Raw genomic sequence first — 22220 nt, 5'->3', positions numbered from 1 at the left:
CTTTTATGTATGTCTTCAGGAGAAATTTAACTCCAGTTGTACACCACCAACAGATGACTTTGAGAAGCTGAGAAGCACAAAGTAATCAAATTGTTGAGTTGCCAGGTGAAGCAGTACAGATGTTGCTGTATATATTTTCACAGATAATCAAGCAGAAGAACAATTATTAGCTGCTTGGTCTAAAACTACATGTACATAAAAGCCAAAACTACAAAAAAGTCTTTTGACTCTAACCTGGTTCTGCATTTGTCAGTGTTTGGTCATGACCTGCCTGATATTCCTCATCTGTTGACTTAATGTCATGAGTCCTTTGCCATCCCACACCGGGCATTAAATCACTTGTATTACTTTTCTTGAATGTACACACATTTGTCTGCAAGAAAAGGAAAAAATAGGATAAACAGTGTATGTACTTTAAATTCTATGCAACCTAGATCAGTTACAAAACAACTTCAAGTATAAAAGAAAACAGAAATAAAAAATATTCAATTTAATCAGCTTTAAAATATCTTTTCAGATCAAACTGTCACCCATTTTTCTGAAAGTTTTTTTCTAAAGCAGAAGATAGATCTGGGTGAGTATTATTCTTCAGCAATTAGTAGGTGCAGAAAGAAAGGCACCACTTGTCTGAAAGAGCAGACCTATTTCATGTGATAACCATTTCCATTTTCCTTTTTTTTAATAAGAGTTTGGCTTTTCCAAGAAGCCCACCACTATCCCACTAATGGAAAAAAAAAAATCAAAGTAATCTTCCTTGTTAGATTAATAATATGGAAAAAAAGGGTAATGTTTAGAAAACAGCTCTTTAAGCCCACACACACATAAGTACAGGAGATTCCAGCACTTCTATATATGGTACATCCTAGAGTTCTATATAATTCTGTATTTTCTAATGCATTGGAAACCTCTTTTCACAATTCCAAATGTCAGCAACCTCCACAATTACTCTTCCTTACTCTAGTACCTTCATCCCAGGCTCATGTCAATGGGAGATCTGCCAGCTGAGAGAATGCAGAGTACTGCCTTGCAAAGGTAAGCAAGAAGAGGAGCATGCCTTCCAGTAATTGGGCACAAAATATGACCAGATCCCACTGCCAATGAGGCGTCCATGGCTTTCAGTCCAGACAAGGCTAGGGGCAAAAAGGATGCACACACTTATGCTCCTACAGGTAAATGGTGGGGTTAAACTTTCCACACAAGAGGAAAGGCTGTCATTTTGCAATGAATAGAGACCTGCATACAAACACCAAATTCAACTCCAATAACTCAGAGAGGACCAGCAAATGAGAAGAGATTGAGATCAGAAGTTGGAGGGCCTGGCTACAGGACACAAAGCATCCCTCACACTGCCTCAGCTGCCCCATCCAGGCATCAGAAAAGCAGAGAAAGGTTCTCTTTTTCTGATAGACCAGGACAGCCCATTGTGTTTGCTGTATTTCCCCTGAAGAATAAAGATCTTCAATTAGAAGTGTTTTAATTGGACACTGTGAGTGACAGGTCCAAGTTCTTTCACAGGTAGTTTCTCAATGGATCCAACACTTCTGATGATTAGCAGAGTGCTACCCTAAAAATGTCTGCATAGCCTTTGAGATAAGTCACTCATAACTGGGAACAGCACAACACCAGCCAGCTGTGAACCCAGATGTGCTTGCCCCCTCCTTAGCACTGTGTCCACAACCTGAGGCTGTAGAAATCATAGAATGATTAAGATAACAAAAGACCTCTGAGATTATCAAGTCCAACCTTGAACTGGTCACCACTTTTCAACTACACTATGGCACTGAGTGCCACCCTCCACAGATGGTGACTCCATCACCTCCCTGTGTGCAGCCTGTTCCAACACTTAAGAACACTTTTCTGTAAACAAAGTCTTACTGATGTCCAACCTGAACCTCCGCTGGTGGAGCCCAAAACCATTTTCTCTGTCCTATTGGACTTATCCTATAGTCACTTGGGAGAAGAGGCCAACCCCCACCTGGCTACACTCTCCTTTCAGGCCTTGTAGACAATAAAAATGGTCTCCTCTGACTCTCCTTTACTTCAAGATGAACAACCCCAGCTCCCTCAGTTACTCCCTACCAACTTGGAGACCAGCTAGAGTTCATATTTAATTATGAGAAACTGCAAATAACTTGAAATTTTAATTATCATGTTCCCTTTACTAACAGTGAAAACATAATTTATATTGTGGAGGAAAATATTTCTATATTGTTTCTTATTTTTCATTATGACAATAACTGGAATGACTGTATTGCTATATTCAACTGTTCATAATTAAAACACAGACAGATGTAGGAAGAAGATGCACGGAGCAAAAAACCATCTGTTTCTTTTGGGAAAAAGGGGGTAAAATCTGATTAGGTACAGTCGACTTGATTTTTAATGAAGTTTATGAATCTTGTCAGAAAAGATTTTCATATATTACAAAAGAAAAAGAGCTTTGAGTGACATATGCACCTAAACAGATGTGTGTGTGTATATATATATGCACCCATGTCTTTTACAAGACACAGTAATTATGTAGGTGATCAGGAAAGTAGTTGCAGAAAGCAATGCTTACTAGTGCCTTTGGTGGACAGGTTTATTATACCTTATCATTACAGTTATCTAAGACTACTAAAGCCAAGCCTGTGTCCTACATAGCATATGTGACCCAAGAATGCTCTTTATGTCCTTCAGATATGAAAGCAATCTGTAAAGAACTCCTTGTAAATGGCTTTATGAATGGATCTGTAACAGCATGTGAAATGCTCAGATGTGAATTTAGTAGTCCTTTAACATACATGAGAATTTGTAAAGCAAAAATCATATTCTCCATATTCTGTGTTATTCTACATATACTTTACACATAGAATTTTTTCTATTCTAATGGCTCCCTAGCAGACATTAGAATTACAGAGAAAAATTCTTTTTCCTAAAGCAAAATATTCTTCCCTACCAATCTGCTATCAGATATAATAGTCCTATGATATAACCATATCTGGTATAATAGTTATCTGATATAATAATCAAGGCCAGGTTGGACTTGAGCAACCTGGTTTAGTGGAAGGTGTCCCTGCCCAAGGCAGGGCACTTGCAACTGGATGATCCTTAAAGTCCCTTTCAGCCCAAACCATTCTATAATTCAATGATTACAGTGTGCTAGAGTTAGAAGTGTCAAATCATTCTGACATGTATTTATCTATAATTTGTTAGACTATAAAAAAGCCAGTGTATTAAGTACAGTATTAATGTATCAAGAAATAGCTGAGCAAAAATACAGCAGTAGAGAGATAATCAATGAGTTAGGTTTGCCTTAGGCAGTACTTTATTACACTCTCTTTCAAAGTGTCTTCATGTGAAGCAAAAGAACAGATAACCTCCATAGTAGAAACATTTCATTTCATTCCATGAACCATTTTTGCATTTCTCCTCCAGACGTGTTGCATAAAAAACAAAGAGAAAATATCTCCTTTGTAAACAGATGTGTATTTTTATTGGCCTTGCTATTTGCTGTGAAGTCTGCTGTGAGGCACAGTGTTTGTTTACACACTAAAGCACTGGGAAGAACCTGAGTTTCACTGTCAGTCCTAGGGTTTCCTCCATTAGAAAATAATGTGGGTTTAGATCAACCCATCTCCCCAGGCACAAGACAGATGTACACATTGAAAATAGAAATACTAATGAATAAGTTTGCATGGCAGAATTAATGACTTTTGATGAACATTAGTTCTTTAAATATTTAGAAAATAAGGAATATTTTGCAAGGAAAATGAGGGATATTTACTTGCCTCTTCCTAAAAAATAAGAAGTTGAGTATTTTGACACTGGAATCCAAGGGGAGATGCAAAATATTAGTGCAGCTTGTAGGAGATAAAAGAAAAACAAGAATACCAATTACTTTTTGAGAAATGTCTGTGTCAAATATGACTAAATTGTATGAAAACTTAAAGAATAAGGCAGTACATATAACACACTGGCAGGATCTTAGGCATTCTCTCAGAACAGCAGCTCAGAAAAAGAGCAAAAGTAGGTCAGTCAGGTGGACACAGCATATTTAGCTGACAAGAAAGCAAATCTGTGTGCAGCACAGTGTTGCTTCTCCTTTTAATCTTTGACGAAGCTAGCAGAGCATTTCATGGGGAGGATAAAAGCCACTGACCGGTGGAGCCACCCCAGCAGAGCATCCCTCGCGCTCGGCAGCGCTTCACTGCCTTTCCTCAGCTGGGACTGGGCCACTGGGCCAGCAGCTGCCTGTGCCAGGACTGTGGGGGGTCTGTGCAAGGGCAGAAAGGTGTCCTGTACTTTATTTTCATATCAGAATTGTTGCCATTTAAGTAAGAAAGCTGTCATGTCATTTATTGTGCGCATCTGCATTTTGCCAATACGTAAAATGAATATAACATTTATCAGGGAGGATCCAGATTCAGCAGCACAGACCAAGAGATTACCTCAAGAATTACCTGAAGTGGCAAACTGCTGTTTTAAAGCCCAGTCTCTGTGATTTCATGCTGCTTTCTCCCCAGTCTGACCACACACAACAGATTACATAACTATCAACTGAATGAAAAGTCATTCTTAAATTGTAGCAATGATGAAGGACCAACCAGACCCCACAAAATTTATAGCCTCTTTCTTGTACATCACCTTGTGCAAGTGAGGTTGTTCTCCCTATTTTTTAAACCTACGAAGCAGCTGCAAGTTAATTTATTTACTTCTGACATTATTTCAGTATCACTGATCAAGAAGCCTTCCAGATCTTGGCAACGGTTTAAAAAGCCCAACAAAAAATACCTGGGAGCCAGACCTCTGTCCAAGCACAAAATGTCTCTAACCGGTTCATGAGGCTCTTGGAAAGGAGGAAAATGAAAGGACAAAGTTGATGCCACCATCACCCATGTCTAGGATCCACAAATGGAAGATGCTGTATTTCACACCAATAACAGCTCTGATAGAAGATTTATGCAAAGTAACAAAGAATAAAACACTATTCTTTCCTGAAGTTCAAAGCCATGAGATATTCATTCTAGTGCTAAATCAAAAAACTCACAAAATGTAATCATTTAAACCTATGGATTCATCACATAAGCATTTCAGCATATCAGTGACATTTCATTCCTGTTCTAACAACCTTCATCAGAAGTCAAGAGCTGACTACCAAACACCTGCAGTTGTTTGCAGCCATCTGCATCTGCTTCCCGCTTCACAGGGGATCTCTGGTAGAGTTTAACAGAAATATCAAAGGTAAACATCACTGGAATGTTTTTGAAGGCAATCTTTGAACAGTAAAAGAAGAAAAGAATTCACTTTCTTTGGTTACCAAATACAGAAGATTACAAAGTGCCAACACATGGCATCATCAGTCTGTATTTTCCTGATTGACACCATCCAATGAAAAGCCTGGAAAAAACTACTGAGGTTTTAATTGCTCTCCTTTTTTATTGAGACAGAAGATTGGTTCCCATCCCCATATACCAAGATGTTAAAAAAGAAATTAAAGTTTCTTGAAGAAATTAATGTCTTCAGCTTCTTACCTCTCTAAGAAAAGTCTGACATCAGTTATCTTCTTACCCATATTGTGGTAACCACTACATGATTCTAATCAACGTAGCTTATTACTTACCATGCAGCACCACTAAGTATTTTTTGTTTATTTTTAATATTATAAATTATTGCAAGTTCAGGGCTTACTTACTGACATTCTATAGCTTCCTTATTGAAATTCGATAACTCATTATAACAATGAGGTTTTTCTGCAACTTTATAAGATAGTTTAGAAAAAAGGACCATGCTGCCTTTTTTCTGCTGACTGAAACTAAGAATGCAAGGTCCTACAAATGTAAATAATGGGGCTTAAAAAAATTTCACGGTTGCACTCAGGAAAGGGCATAAAACAAATGCATTTTTTGGATAGAAGGCATTCAAATGTCCTCTTTGTTTGCAGACGGATAGGTTAGCAAAAACTTCCAAGCTCAAAGTCACAGGAGTTGAAACTTGTAAGAGACAAGAGAACAATGAGTAACTGCAATTAATTGCGAGAAGAGCAAAGCTGGCACTGCGGTCCCCGCAGGCATGAGGAGCGGAGGCAGAATTCAGCATGAGCTGCAGCCATGGAGCACAGAGACCAAAGCAAACACACACAAATGAGCACACGTGAAGGTCACCAGATAACAGTCTGAACGATTAAACCCAGCCAGAGCCCTTCCCAGCACCAGTCCCCAAGCAGCCCTGTCTCGCCACCATTTGTAGGTTTACTTGTGATGGTGTAGCTGTCTATTCCTTTGCATTTTGACACCAGCCACCTTCCCCACCGGACCAAATCTCTCAGATGTGAAACCACTGATGCTCTTCAAGACACAACAACAAACATGTACACAGAGGAGTAACTCATGCTCCCCAGAAGCCCAGCTGACTCCACCATGTCCTCACAGACCTCATTTTGAAGTGTGTAATAGAATCACACACTCCTTTTGCCTCTTTCCTCAAGGAAATCTGGCACCGCTCCAGCGAGCATGTAGTGAAATTTTGCATGCTGCTCCCATGCTGGCATGCATTTCTCCCATGCTGGCATGCATTTCTCCCTGCTGAAACCCTTTCTCCTAGCACCAGCACTTTGGGATGGCAGTGCAGAGGGGTTGCTCTTTGAGCAGATGCTGTAAGGCTGATATTTACAGAAGGACTGCAGAAATCAGATTAGGCAGGCTAGTGCTGGTCTACAAAACTATGATGCACTTAGTGGTTTCTTTAATTTGTTATTTGGGATAAAGATTAATTCTATTGTGTTTTACATTATATTCAACAACATACTTGTGAATTTATACACACACCTTTACAGGGTTATATTTTAGTAAATACATTATTCTATAATTCAGTATCTCCTAAAAATTAGAACCACAGATGTAGGACCACCTTGTACAAACTACTATTAGTGCCAGAATTTTTCAGCACTTTTATCTTTTTTGAAGATAAAAAGAAAAAAAAGGTAGGATTCTTGGGGAGTGCATGTTATTTGTTCATTTGGAAGAGAGGATTGAAGGGAATTAAGATGAGTCACAAAATGACAAAAAACAAAGCCAAGTCAAAGCATTTCCTAAGGTGTTTCTCCTATTATCCTCATTTTCCTTCTGTTTCATTGTGAATCAAGCAACTTCATTGTCTAAAAATGCTGAATTTACAGTATTCTAACACTTCAAATTATGAATTCAATATTTTATCCTAAACCATACAGCACTGCAAAGATTAAATGAATATTTAAAAAAAGATTTGTCAATAGTATTTTGGTTAGATTTTCTGCTCTCCCTACTAGAAATCAAGGTTGAGATCTGGGGGGTGCTTTAAGAAATATATATTTTTTTAAGCAATCCAGTCCAATTTCCTTCATATTCACTTAGAGTTATCTAATTAAAAAAAAAAATTCTTATTTTAACATTTTGTTGCAAGAAAAATCCTAAATATCTCAGTTTAGGTATTTAGAACACCAACTGCTTTTCAAAAAAAATAAGAATATTCATTATTTGGCTAAGTCATTCTGAGGCTTGAAGGCTTTCAACAGCACAAGAGGGCACAGCCTCAAGCCATGGCAGGTTGGACACCAGGAAGAATTTTTTCTCTCAAACAGTCATCAAGGATTAGAATGGATTAGAGCCCAGGGAGGCAGTGGAGTTACTGTCCCTGGAACAGTTCAGGAATGTTCAGTGGACGTGACACGATCTAGTTGACAAGCCAGTCAACTAGCCATGGTGTTCAGGTAAAGACTGGACTCAAGGTCCTTTCCAACTTTAATAATTTTATGATTCTACGGCCCAAATAAAGTAAATGCATTAGAGGAAGAGTAACAGGAATTATAGGCAGCACCTATAAAGAACATAAGACATCATCTTGGAATGCTCTGCCCAAGAAAAGCAAAACACTGCACAAATGCATCCAATGGCATACATACACAATACTGCACCCAAAACATTACTTAAATTACTATTATTAATGTTATAAGAATTAACAGTTAGAGAACTGAAAGACTAAAGCTGACTTAATGGGCAGTTAGACAATATTTTTCCTTCTTGTTCAGAAACAAAGGCTTGATTTATGACACAGTAGCCATGCTCTGCTCTGCAGACCAAATGATTCATTTCCTCACGAACCTTTCTGGTGCAGTCAGTATTGTATCCTCAGAATGCTACGTGCAAGCTCCAGACATGCAGATCTAGTCACAGTTCTACAGTATAAAAATGCTTAGAATTTATGGAACATATCTGTACCTCAATGGAAAACAAATATTAAATTATGCTACTTATTATAGCTTTCTAACTAAAGCAGGGTCAAACTTAACAGAAGTTACCTGTTACCTTCTAACAGCTGTATAACATGAAAAAGCAGCAGTGCTACTAATGTGGGGAACTTGCATTAGTGGTTTACATGTGGTAAAAGTAATGAATGAAAATTTGTAAAAGCTTCACAATAATCACAATCATAATCAACAGCAGAGTCCATAACACTATCTGTAAAGAACTGATGCATATACATAATAGAGTAGTTGCTTGGGCTTTTGTGGATTTACTGCTGGACACCTGGGACCCTGTCACACATTATACTGCTTTTCTTGCCATGGGCAATAAAGTTTTGCAGAAACAAATGCACATGACAAATTTGATATGCAGTTTACTTGTGTGTCTGGGCAAAACTGAGTCTGGTCCCTGGGAGAAATGGGGTTAAACACCTGTGGTCAGTTGTGCTCATGCCACAAATCAGTAGCAACACAAAAGAGTGCAAATCTCAGAGAGTAAAAGGTTCCCAAAGTTCATAAGTCATCAGTGGGACAGACTGGACATGGGGCCAAAAAACCTCCAAGGGAAGGGTTAACACTGCAGAGCAGACTGAAGGCAGGGAGGATGCTTTTAACCCACCTGATAGAAGTAAAGTAAATATAAGAGATTATAGCAAAAACATGGTCACTAATATTTAGTGTCCAACTTACAATATCTACACTTGTTTTTTTGAGACTACTTAATGTTATGCAGTTATTGACACATTTAAAATGCAACTGTTAACTGCAGTCAGTTATGATGTTCAGCAATTCTATTAATTGGATTTGATTAAAATTATTAAAATTAGCTACAACTTCTAACTGAGGCACATACAAAGTGAAGGATATGGAATTTAGGACCACGTGAACAGGTTAGCTCAGGGAATGCAGAGGTACACAGAAAATCCATAGAGATGGAAAGTCACTGCAGCAACAACTGGAATTTCATATAGCCTTACATGCACATTCATGTACCCCATGTACATATAAGAGACTCATAGAATGGCTTGGGTAGAAAAGCACCTTAAAGATCACCAAGTTCCAGCCACCCTGCCATGGGCAGAGGCACCTTCCACTAGACCAGGTTGCTCAGAGTCCCATCCAAACTGACCTCGAACACTTGCAGGGTTGGAGCATCCACAACTTCTCCGGGCAACCTGTTCCTAGTCCTTCACCACCGTCATAGTAAAGATTTTTTTTCTAGTATCTAATTTAAACTTACTCTCAGTTTGAAGCTATTCCCCTTTTTCTTATCACTGCATGCTCTTGTAAGACATTCCTCTCCATCTTTCTTGTAGGCTTCCTTCAGGTGCTGGAAAGCCAAAACTAGGTCCCCAAAGCCATGTCTTCTCCAGGATAAACCATCAAAACTGTCTCAGCCTTTCCTTGTATGAGAGGTGCTCCCTCCCTCTACTCATCTTGGTGGCCCTCCTTTAAGTGCTGGGGACCACACTGCTCTGGATGCATCCCAGGACATGTTTGGCTTTCTGAGCTGTGAGTGCCCATGGCTGGGTCCATGTCCAGCATCTCATCCACCAACACAGCCCAAGGTCCCTCTCAGCAGGGCTGCTCAGGGTCTGTTCATCCCCAGCCTGTGTGGATGCACAGGGGTTGTGCTGACCCAGGTGCAGCACCTCGCACTTGGGCCTGTTAAATTGCATGAGATTCCCATGGGCCCCCTTGGAATGTCCTGGTCCCTTTGGTGGCATCCTATCCTCCAGGTGTGTCAACAGCACCAGTAAGCTTGGTGTCATCTGCAAATTTGCTGAGACTGCATTCAGTCCTATTGTCCATATCCTTAATGAAGATAATAAATAGCGCTGGCTTCCATATGGACTACTGGGGCTCACCACTGATGCCCATCAGGACTCTGGATGAAATGGTTCAACACATTCCTTATTCATCTAGCACTCCTCCCATCAAATCCACCTCTTCCAGTCTAGATATTGTGAGGGATCATGTCAAAGGTTTTGCAGAAGTCCACATATGTAAACAAACCCTTCAGCAAACCCTTTGACTGCAGTAGTGAAGGTTGTAGGAGACAGGAGGAATGAATGGCTGGCTCAAACCAGCTGGGAAGTGGGAAGTTCTGGGGGACAGAGTGAGTTCTGTGTATGTGGAACAATGCACTGCTCCACATCCCGACCCCGCTGAGCCTTAGTCAGCTCTTAATCTGGTCCAAAATTGTGGCCTGACCTCGTGGCCTGTGGTGAGCCCCAAAATGATGCCAGCGACATCCAGGAAACATTTAAGTGCAGGCCTGGGGGAGGACCCAGGAGACCAGAGCAACACGTGTGCTGAGCTGGCACAATCCACTGGATCCTAGAGTGTTGATTACACACTCCTTTCCTTTCCTTTCCTTTCCTTTCCTTTCCTTTCCTTTCCTTTCCTTTCCTTTCCTTTCCTTTCCTTTCCTTTCCTTTCCTTTCCTTTCCTTTCCTTTCCTTTCCTTTCCTTTCCTTTCCTTTCCTTTCCTTTCCTTTCCTTTCCTTTCCCCTTTCCCCTTTCCCCTTTCCCCTTTCCCCTTTCCCCTTTCCCCTTTCCCCTTTCCCCTTTCCCCTTTCCCCTTTCCCCTTTCCCCTTTCCCCTTTCCCCTTTCCCCTTTCCCCTTTCCCCTTTCCCCTTTCCCCTTTCCCCTTTCCCCTTTCCCCTTTCCCCTTTCCCCTTTCCCCTTTCCCCTTTCCCCTTTCCCCTTTCCCCTTTCCCCTTTCCCCTTTCCCCTTTCCCCTTTCCCTTCCTTTCCCCTTTCCCTTTTCCTTCTCCTCAAAATATATTGGAAACCAGACTAAAAAATTCCAGTCAATGCCTTAGGGTCTTGTTGTGTCTGGATAAGTTACTGTTCACCACGTTTACTTGGTAAACTTAGTTTGGTTTACTTAGTAAAGTTTACTAAGTTTGTGAAGTGCCTTACTTTGTCTGGATGTTGTTTCAAAATTTTTCCAGTACATTATTCTACCCAAAAGTTCTAAAATTTGCAAGTAAAAATTTCCTGTCAAATTCCCTGAGAATTTTTTCTTTGTCCCATGTATCACCCAGAGTGGATCATATTACCTTCTGCTAAACCTGCTGAGTGGGCCAGGGCATTACAAACCAGGCAAGCTGCAATTTGTAAATAAGCACAGTGCACATAAAATGAGGCAAAATGCAGTCTAGCATCTAATGCTACTGTCACAGTTCTGCTTGACAAACAACAGCATTCAACATCTTGTCAGAGTCACAAATGGGTCTTCAGCTTCTCTTTCACTCTGACAATGTAGAATATCCCCACAAAAACACCTGGGTGGAGAAAGAATTACTTCAGTGACCCTTCTGGCTTACAGCCCATCTGCCTCTTACTGATGCAGCCTCTGTCTGGAAAAGCTCCTGAAGAGTGCCAGAAATGGGGAACTTTAAAGCATTGGGAATCTATCCTTTAACTGCTGGACAGGGTGTTCCAGGAGGCAAGTGCATGAGGGATGTAACCTTGGGCCAAATGGAGCTTTCACTTCACTTCTGAAGTAACTGTTGTGTGCTCCAAAGCTCACCTGCATTGTTTTCCTTCTGGCCTCCTATCCAAGGAAACACAATAACCTGAAGCACACAGTTTGTCAGATATCAGGTGTTGGTATCAGGCTACCAGCAACTCGTGACAGTGTTCAGCAGGCAGTGTGGGTGGCTGCAAGATTAATCTACTTGCCAGAAAAAACACAGCAGGGCTCTTTAGTACAACCCACCCTTGTGCTGTCAGCAGGGGATGTTGGAACAGGGTGGTTGGGAAGAACATCAAAACCCACATGTATGAGCTGAGGGTGTTTGTCCTTCCTGCAAACATGAGCAGTGGATGAAGCAATGACTGCCAAAGCTTAGGGCTGAGAGCAGGATGGCACCATTCATCGTCATAGCTCCCAGATGGGCCAGCGTAGGCTACTGCACAATATCTACCAAGCTTGGAACAGGATCCGGAAAGGACAAAAAACCTGCTTTTTTCCTCTTCTTCTTAGCAACTTGCAACTCTGACAGCTCTGTGTAGTTCTGGCACTTCTTTTCTTTCACTTGCAAACCTGTCAATCTCAAAAAACCCCAACAAAAACAAACAAAAAACCCATAAAAACCAAAATAAATTGAAAAATGCTTCTTTTACATCTTTTGTTTTGCTCAGCCACCTAAGACCAGTATGGTACAGAATAGTCTCTATTTTATTCTCTATTTCCAGCTGATCTCTGGAGTAACAAGTGGTCATTCTCCATTTGAAAAGACCAAAAAAATCATTTATGATGGGTCTCGTAAAGCACAAATGCTAAGATTTAAAAGACAATGTAATCTTAAGAAGACTCTGCAATTTTCTTCCAGCTTTTAATTCTGTCCCATAGTCTCCAACATAACTTTTCCAGTCATTCATTTCATCTCCTATGGCTCTTTGTTGTCTTCTTACTACATCGATCCCAGTTTGCAATTGTCAAGGCTTCTGGTATACTGGAGTCCCTGCCAGAAACCCACCTTCCCACCTAGTAGTTCACTCTGTACCCTACTCTTTCTCAAGCCCCATCATCTGTCCCTGTGTCTTACCTCCCCTCCACGTTCATCATGTCCCATGTTCATGTGCTATCCTGTTAGCCTGGTTCCTTGTGAAATCTGTGCCCATGCTCTCCAAACATGGTCAGCTGGATCTCAGGCTCCCCCCAGGATCCCATGGCACTTTCCTCCCTCACAATTCCTGCCCAAGCACCAGCAGAGGAATCACTATGAAAGGAGAGAGGAGTGGATGTCAGAGCTGATCTGAATCAAGAGATCACAGCAAAAGCTCTGAACTGCTCTGCTCAGAACCCTGTTCACTTCAGAGACATCACACACAGGCAATTCTGCCATGTGCAGCACTGGTGAGGGAACAAGGGACAATCTGATCAACACCAGGGTGCATAGATGTTGAAGATTTAGGAGACTACAAGAGACCGCAAAGAGTAATCAATTCCATCACACTGCTCCAGAAAGAATTCAACTATATTTATGTCATTCCTGATTAATACTCAAACAAGGTTTAATGATGCTAAAATAATGAAAATCCAAACTCAGTAATCCATTTTATTGCTTCAACCTCATTATTGCTGAGCCCACTGCAAATCATCTGGTTGGGCACAGGCATGGACAACATTGCTTCACAACAGCTTTGTGACGTTAGAAAGTTATCATGTCTTGTTAACCATGTCAGTCTTCATCCTTTGAGCTGAAACAACTCCAGACATTTCAGCATTCATTCATAAACCATATATTCTAAATATTTTAATTATTTTCATTCCTCTCCTCTGGATACTCTCCAATTCATACACATTTTTGTACCTAGACGTGGTGTTAGAGTTGAGGAGGAGTTCTCATATCTTCTATGCTGTTGTTCTCTCATGTATCATCATATAATGTTTGTTTCTATTGCAGCAGTAACTTGAGTAATCTACCATAAACCACAGCTCTTCCAAAGAATAAATGCCAAATCCCTTCCTTATAGAGTTCATAACTACAACATCTTTGTTCTGTTGAAAACCTTCATTCTGTCTCCAGCATAGTCACTATCTCACTGCAATTGTTACTGCAGATATAGAAAGTACCACTGAGGTCACTGTTAAAAATACTCTGTAACACTGGGTGTTGTATAAACATGTAATCTCTCTTTTTATTTGCTAAAATCTTCACAGGTATGTGAAAATTATAGTGTTGAAAGTGTGTGAAAATTACAATAGTTTGTAGATTTAGTATTTTAACTTTATTTGCAGACTAGCATTTTGTAGACTTAGGACAGAAAATTTGGGTAGACTTTCATGAAGACAGTAAAAATGAAGATCAGATAAAAGGAGACTGCCTTAGCAGGATCTGGAGCCTAGCTAAAAAACAGAACAGTACCATATTTCTGAACTGTCTTAGGACTTTTTAGCAAGGCAAAACAATTAGTCTAATGCTCAACTAATTAATTAATTACAATAAAAATTAACATGAGTCACAAATATATGTGATGAACTACAGAGCACATGGCTAAAATTTGCCAAAGTTATAAGCAACAGAAAAAGAGGTTCTTCAACATGGAAGGCAGTTCGGTTTTGTTGGCAGATGAATCCACTCAATCCAATTATCTCACATATGTGCCAACAGATACCCAAAGATAATACAGATTCACAGGTCTTCCTATCACTGTTTTTCTCATCTGGACCAAACTGTTCCAGAGATCACTGTAATTGTACCTTTTTCTCTTTTTTCTGTGTTGAAGTTTCAAATGCATCTTTCATAAAACCCACAAAGACAGCATGCTACTTTGAAGAAAATCAACTTTCTTTGAAGAGCAACATGAAAGTCAGAATTTTGTCTGGTTCATTTCACTTCAATTCTTTTCATCACACTCCCTCCACATTTCAACTTAACAGTAAACATAATCTTTAACGTGCGGGATACTCCTACAGAAGCCTTACTACGAATCACTAGACTGAGCTGCTTTATGAAGCTGCCCAAGTCTGACAGCTGACTTTCAAAACATGCTGAGTAATGAAAGAGATGGTCAAGCATGCCAGAAAAATGCACAGCAGTTTGCACTCCCAAACACTAAAGTGCGAGGAAAGTTCTTACTTATTTCAATCATTTTCTTACTACTTCTCTTAAGGCAATAATAGAGAAGAAAATAAAGCTTTCACATGCGCTAGCATTAAAATGATAAGCCATTTCCAAGCAATGTTTGGATGTGAATTAAATGAACTAAAATCATCTGCATATTACAGTATTTTCATAAATGGCCTTGTTAGAGGCATGAAACCATTACTGCCATTACTTGGTACACAGCCTACATATATAAAGAAGAAGCTGAACTATATTTAAAAATGAATTGATGTACTTTACACATTTGTAGTGGCATCTGAATCAGCTTCACTCAATGTGTGCTAAAACAGCACTGTAATCCACTTACCCAGGATAATATGCAGCAAGATCTCTACATTTTTCTTCCCACCAAACTTAATTATGAAATCACTGTGATTTGGCTCATGCGATGCACCGGTCTTGAACAGCATTAATTAAAAAATATTTGCTACGAGTCAATTTTATTTCTTTGTAAGGCTTCACCAATATAAGTAAAAATGCTGAATGTGAAGCAAGGGTAAATGCTGTGTGCTTCTGACAAAATATATTTTAGGTCTTAAAGAGAGAAGTTGTATGGTGCAGAGTCAAAAGGAGTGAAAGTTCCTTCAGGAAACGATGGGAAAAAAATAAGTGTAAGATCTACAGAACAACTGATTGCTCCCTAAAGGCAGAACTCATGGAGTCTCCATGGAAACAAACATAATTTTTATCCATCACTAACTAATTTAAATAACAGATAAAAAAAATTTGGCCCCTCCAGTAGAAGCAGCAATGTAATTAAAGTTAACACTATAACTTTAGTTTGCCTTTTATCATACTACTTAATACCAATTAATTCTATTTTACAGTGCGCTTTATGTAACTTTATTATATCTTGTTCAAATACATTGGCTTGATGTCAACATGCAGGTGTTTAGAGCATCTCAACATTTACATCATGTTGATGGCAGCTATTATGCAACTACATTGCCCTAAGTATGTTGATGCAAAAAAATTTGACTGTACTTTTCCAACATGCCAATAGTAGGCTTATCCATTTGTGCCATGATTCTCTTATTTGTGCCTTTATGGAATAAAGACTGCATTGATTTTATGGGAGGGGGAAAAAAAATCCCTCTTAACAATCAGAGTCAGCAATTTTCAAATATGAATAATTCAGAATTTGAAAAAAAATCTTGTCTCTTGGCTTGTGAGGACTAGAAGTCAAAACATAGTCATTCAAGGTAACACTATCTATAAAAATTCTGTTTGTGTTAGATTTCATTCTAAAACAACAACCAAATATATTCATATTCATAAATTCATCATCACATTTCACTCAACACTTATTATGCCATGTGTTTCTTATTTAAAAAGAGCTTACCTGACACATCTATAATGGGAATATTGAAATAACTCTAAACTACATTAGTCACAGACAAATCCATTTTCAGTGACTGCGATACCTGGCAAAACACTATTCAGAGTGACTAAAAGCCTAAGCAGAAGAAACTGCAAAAGTTATTTTTATTGCTGTAATCAGAAGTGTGAAACCAAAACAAACTGCCACTTTTCTAGTATCTGCAATTTAAGTTAAATATTATTGCCAAACAATATTTTTAATAGTTAATAAATTTTGTTAAGGTTTTAAGGAACTCTATGTTAAAAAAAAAAATATATTTTACCAAATGCCTTTCTATTTCACAAATGCTACTACCTGTGTAACCTCTCAAAACAACAGACCAAAATAAAACCTATAGGGGACAAACGGTGAAGGGGGTGGGAGGGATGTGGGGAAGAAAGGAAAAAGTCAATGTCTTAGCACAGGACCCAGCAAGCCATTCATACTTCAGACCAACTGTGTTTGCTACCAGTGCAATTTTAAAAATTCTGTTATACAGTATATAAAATAATATTTGCTTGTAAGTGTGAAGCACTTCTCTCTAAAATGCAGGATTGCCCAAGTGGGTATTTGAAAATGGTCCTTAATTTTAGAACAGGGTGCACTAAGACAAATTTTCCTAGTGGAGAAAAGTAGACCCAATACCAACCAGAAACAACCTCTTTGCTATGTACCATATTTACCAATAAATATTTCCACAGAAATTCTTGCAATTATCCAGTGGAGCACAAATAAATATACAAATCACTTTCATATACAATCTCAATACACTTCACAATGCTCAATTCAAGCTAATTGTTGCAATGAAATATTCAACCCCAAACACAACATCTAATCTGATAAACTGACAGCAGTTTAGCAGGGAAGAGTTGAATTTGTCTGTTTGATGAATTCCTGACCTGGATTCAAACCATCCAACATAAGTAATACATAGAACTGCTAGCTACTGAAGTAACAATGGCTCTGTTACAGAAACTCATGATAACATTTATGCCTATTGATTAATGTTTTGATATAGTTACAAGACTTAATCGTCTATGCAAGGTGCAATTAGATTTATTTCAGTGATGGGAATTTATTGAACATGCATTACTAAATACCAAATAAAAGTCAGCTCTGGCTCTAATTTATCATCTTTAATTTGTTAAAACATGTTACTGCTATCAGCTATCTTAAATAATCCAGAATCTAAGCGCTCTTTTCATACAATACCATTTAAGGTATGTACAGAAAACATATTAGGAAGCTAACAAATTATATTATCTACGAATCTATTATTGACAGAATATTAGGCCTGTGGTTGCAAATTACTCTTCCCTTTCTCCATGGTCCCATCCCCCCAACAGCAGATCATTTTCAGTGCCATTATTGTCAGGCATATTAAATTTTCAGCATGCCCAGTTGTGGTTTCCAGGTCTCTATTTACCCCTTGAACTGTGTTTTAACTGGGCATTCTTACACTTAAAATAACAGAGCAGAGGTGTAATAACGTTTAACATACTACAGCCACAGAGAAACAGATTTGTAACTGACTAGAGGCAATACCAGCAAAATTAATTGAAAACCCCCAAACCGTCATTCATTAAAAATCAACCCGTGACATAAAAAGATGCGCGTTACACACATTTCTGTCGCTGAAAGAGACGTTTTCTAAGTGAGGAGATGGCGTAACTGAGGAGATGGGTTTCCCATGTGAATGGTATTGCCTCTGGCTTACCTGCTCCAGCTGTGGGAAAGGCTAAGCAAGAGGGACGCGGAGCGGAGCCCGCTCGTTACGGCAGCGCAGCGGCACTTGTGTGACAAATGGCTCACGGGAGCTTGAACAAAGCGATGCTGCTCCAGGGAAGCATCGCAGGGAACAAAGTCATCCCTTTGACAGCTCCTGCTTTTTTTCAGCGAAGCTGAAACAATACCGGACTCCCCGGGAAAACGCTAACAAAGGGCGAGCAGAATGAATCGGAGAGAACCAGCCCAGCCATTGAATTCCCCGGCAGCAGTGAAGTGACACCTTCTGAAAAATCACCCGCACGCCTCCTTACACCCTCCGCCGAACAAAGGCAGCCCAACAGTGGCAGGGAACTACTTACGGGGGGGTTTTCTGGCCGTCCTCCCGGCGCAGCCTCCTGCCCCTGGGTGCTCGCCGCTGGCGTTGCCGAGCCCGAGGGCACATGTAGCACAGACGGGGCAGCACAAAGCCCCGCACGGCCCCGCACGACAGCGGGCGGCTCCGCACGGCGAACGCTCCCGGAGCGGCGGGGCCGGGATGCGGAGCCCCGCGGGAGGCGGCGGAGCTCGATCTGCGGCGAGGCTCCCTCCCTCTACCGGCACCGCAGCGGCCCTTGCCCGGGGACGAGGGGTGTGGCGCAGGGTCCTACCTGGGCTCCCTGTCCGTGCTGCCAGAAGGAAGCGGCGGTGGCTGCTGCGGGCGCGGTGCCGCCCAGCCCGTCGGATGCCGCCCCCGTGGCGGCCGCCCCATGGCAGCGCGGCCGCCGCCGCTCACGGGCGCCCCGCAGCGCCGCGCCCCGGCCGCGCCCGCGTCCCCGCCCGCATCCCCGCCCGGGTCCCTGCCCGCATCCCCGCCCGGGTCCCTGCCCGCATCCCTGCCCGGGTCCCTGCCCGGGTCCCTGCCCGCATCCCCGCCCGGGTCCCTGCCCGCATCCCCGCCCGGGTCCCTGCCCGCATCCCCGCCCGCGCCCCCTCGGCCCCTGCTGTTGGCAAGGAAGGGGTGAAGCTGGGTTTATCCGCATTCACCGGGACCCAACACTGGCCGAGGAGCAGAGGTCCGCAGCTCCAGACGCACCGTGCTCTGATCCGCCGTTTGTTCTCTTCTCGCAGCAAGACCGAAGTCTGAACCCAGCGCCTAGCCCGTGCTGTAGTTAGGCAAATACTTATCCCCTTAATTTACTGAGAAATAGGGAAAACTGCAAGAAACAAAACCAAAACGAACTGTCCCCCAACACAGAAGCACAGAAATCAGCCTCCCTTCTTTCTCATAGCCTTAAATCCGGTATCAGCTCTTCTGGGGCTGCAGACTTCCAATTGAGCTCTCCAATACAAGAACCAAATTGGACACCTGTTTCCTGAATTTCCCATGGTAAAAGCACATGCTGCACTTAGTCCCATCCAGACTCTTACACTTTTGGAACCAACACTGATCCCACGGTTCATGATTCTCCATCACTGACACAGATGTGTTTTTTCAGCCAGCTCTCCAGATTCAGATGGCCCCTGGAGAAAAAGGCCTTGCAGCTATAGATTTTGTCTGCTCCTTAATTTTTTGGTCCAGTCAGAAGTGGTCCTTCTGATATTCTTAAAAGGTAAGACCCATGCTGGTTTGGACCAAAGAGCTATCTTCCCTTTTTTGTTGTTTTTTTTTTTCGGTTTTTTGTTTGTTTGTTTGTTGTTTGTTGTTTTGTTTTGGGTTTGGTTTTGGTGGGGTTTTTTTTTGTTTTTTTTTTTTGTTTGTTTTTTTTTTTTTTGTTTTTTTTTTTTTTATCTGTGCCTGATACAGAGATTTTAAAGGAAGAATATAAGCTTTGGTGGGCATTAACTGATATTCTCCCACTCCTTAGTGAGCTGTTGCTCAGTGAATTCCTGTGTGCAAGTGATATTTGTGAGAAAAACTAGTCTATGACTCTGAAATAAACACTAATTGCTAGAAATCACTTTTTCACCTGCAGTCTTCTAGAGATGACTAGTCATACAAGCCCTGGGAGCCCTATTCAGTCCCATCACAACCAAGTTGTTGGCAAAGGTGGAACTTTTCTCTTTCCTGGAGCAGGAAATAAGTAAAAGTGTTGTTTGTATGTTTTGTTGTTTTTTTCTCTTAAGAACCAACAATTCAGAAATTGGAAACAATTGGAAAGTGATGCAGTCACAGATCTCAGCAGCAAAATGATGACCGGGCTCCAGGCATGCATAGCTTTATTAGCAAGTCTATCTTATTATAGAAATATTAAAATCTAGAATTTCTGTAGAGAAACCCAAACCTTTCCAGGATGTGCCATGATCACTGGAAAAACCCAGGTCCACTAGGTGGCACAAAGAGGCCATGTAAAAGCCAGCAGTAAGCCGGGAGTGCCTTTCTTTCCATTCAAAATCTTTATGTATTTATGCAAAGATAAAGACTACAGACACAGCTATAGTCCAGCAATCCACACATGTCTTTTCATAAAGACAAGTTTAGATGTCAATGGGCTCCTTTGGACTAGAAGCTCAGTGAAAATCTCCCCAAAGAACAGTATCTGCTCCTGCAGACCTTGACTGACTCACAGCTGAGTAACCATGCTGAAACTCATTTCTGTGTTTGTATTCATGAAAATACAGCAATCTCTGCTCAGGAGGATTTAAACTGAGAAGAAGCTACCAATAATTCCATTTCTCCCTCTTTCATCCATTTGCCATCATGCTGTTCTACTTAGTTTAATTCCTGCACCATCACCTTGAAATGGTAAAGGACACACTAACAACACTGCTGGGGCAGCTCTGCTTGGATGATGTTGAGCCTGCAGCACACACAGGTGGGAGAGGCAACCACCATTATAAATTCCAAAGTTCACCCAAGCTCTAACATAGATACAACTAATGCTGAGACAAAACAATGGCAATTATTTTTATACTTGTAATTTTCAAAATGTCAAAGATCATAATATAGATGATACATAAATAAGGGCCAATTTCACCACAGGTGGGTAAGCACTTACCTGATCACATTTTGGGGATTTGTAGGAGTTTCCCACAGCCTTCAAAGGGTTGTTGCCCTTTTGAAGACTGCTTTGTCCAACCAACCTTTGCTCAAAACAGGGTCACCTACAGCTGTCTGGGACTGCTTCCAAGTGGGTTTTGAATACCTCTGTGGAGGAGACTCTACAACTTCTCTGGGCAGCCTGTTGCACTGTTTGATCACCCTCATGGGAAAAAAAATCGTATGTTTCAGTTGAATTCCCTGTATTTCAATTTGTGCTCATTGTCTTGTACCTCCCCTAGACACAACCAAGAGGAGATGTTTTACTTCCACCCAATTTACTCCCACTCCCACCCACCGTTACACACAGGCCTCGCTCGAGCCTTTACTTCTCAAGGCTCAACACCCCCAGCTTGCTCAGACTGTCCTCATGTGAGAGATGCTCCAATCCCTTAATAATCTTTGGGCTCTTTTTGCACTTCCCAAGAACATCCATGTCCCTGTTGTCTTGGGGGCCCTATGGAAGACTCTGTGTGCTGGGAGTTTGGTTACCTTGGGCAAGCCATGTCTGCAGCCCAAATGGGCAGGGGATCTGCTGGAGCGCCCCGTGCCAGCTCAGCTGCTGCGTGGGGCAGAGATAACCCTGAGGAGATGGATGGGCAGGTTCTTTGCCTCTGTGGCCAGAGCCCTGTGGTAGCTCAGCAGCACCTGACACCATTCAGCTATTGCTGATCATGCTTGCACACATCAAGGCTTTCTCTCCCCCCACACCATTTACAGTGCAGCATGAATGGTAAGGGTTTAGGTCCAGAAATTAATATTGTTGCAGCTACTATGATCTTTGTGTGGCCTATGAAGGGTCAGAGGATGAAATGAAACTGGAATATCCTTTTATAAAAAGTTGCAAGACTATGGTACCAAAACCACACAACCCGTGGTTTCTTACACTGCTAGCAAAGACAAAGTATAAAGTTCTCTCCCAAGGAATGATCTAAACCCCCACAAAATCTACAGGTTTCATTAAGGAATAACAGCATTTGCCTAGGTCAGGTTGCCATATATAGATCAATTTCTATATAAAATATTTTAAATTGGAATATTGAATCTCTCAACCTTTGGTTTTTTGGTTTTTGTTTTTTGGGTTTTTTTTTTTGCTTGTTTGGTGGGTTGTTTTTTTTGTTTTTTTTTTTTTTGTTGTTTTTTTTTTAATTAGCATCACGCAGGAATGTCAGCATTTCCCAGATTTAGGGTAATAAAAGAAGAATAAATTGGACTTTCCAACTGAACCC

At 41.0% G+C, this 22220-nt stretch overlaps 1 protein-coding gene across 9 annotated transcripts in view; it reads right to left on the bottom strand.

The window, feature by feature from the left end:
• The window catches only part of CRACD (capping protein inhibiting regulator of actin dynamics), a 127475-nt gene extending 108717 nt beyond the window's left edge, over positions 1 to 18758 (bottom strand). For 4 of the 9 annotated variants that reach the window (XM_021532357.4, XM_021531955.4, XM_021532451.4 and 1 more), the window contains exon 1: positions 18623 to 18758. The gene's annotated coding sequence lies outside the window, so the exon portion shown is untranslated. Of the gene's footprint in view, positions 1 to 234; positions 374 to 17964; positions 18232 to 18334; positions 18473 to 18622 lie in introns of those variants that run through there. The other 5 variants (XM_021532039.3, XM_085577886.1, XM_085577889.1 and 2 more) reach the window with 3 other exon arrangements.
• Between the last annotated feature and the right edge of the window lie 3462 nt (positions 18759 to 22220).

The sequence above is a fragment of the Lonchura striata genome, chromosome 4 (genome assembly GCF_050655825.1).
Source record: "Lonchura striata isolate lonStrDom1 chromosome 4, ASM5065582v1, whole genome shotgun sequence".
Taxonomy (NCBI): Eukaryota; Metazoa; Chordata; class Aves; order Passeriformes; family Estrildidae; genus Lonchura; species Lonchura striata.
This window is presented reverse-complemented; position numbering and strand designations above follow the sequence as displayed.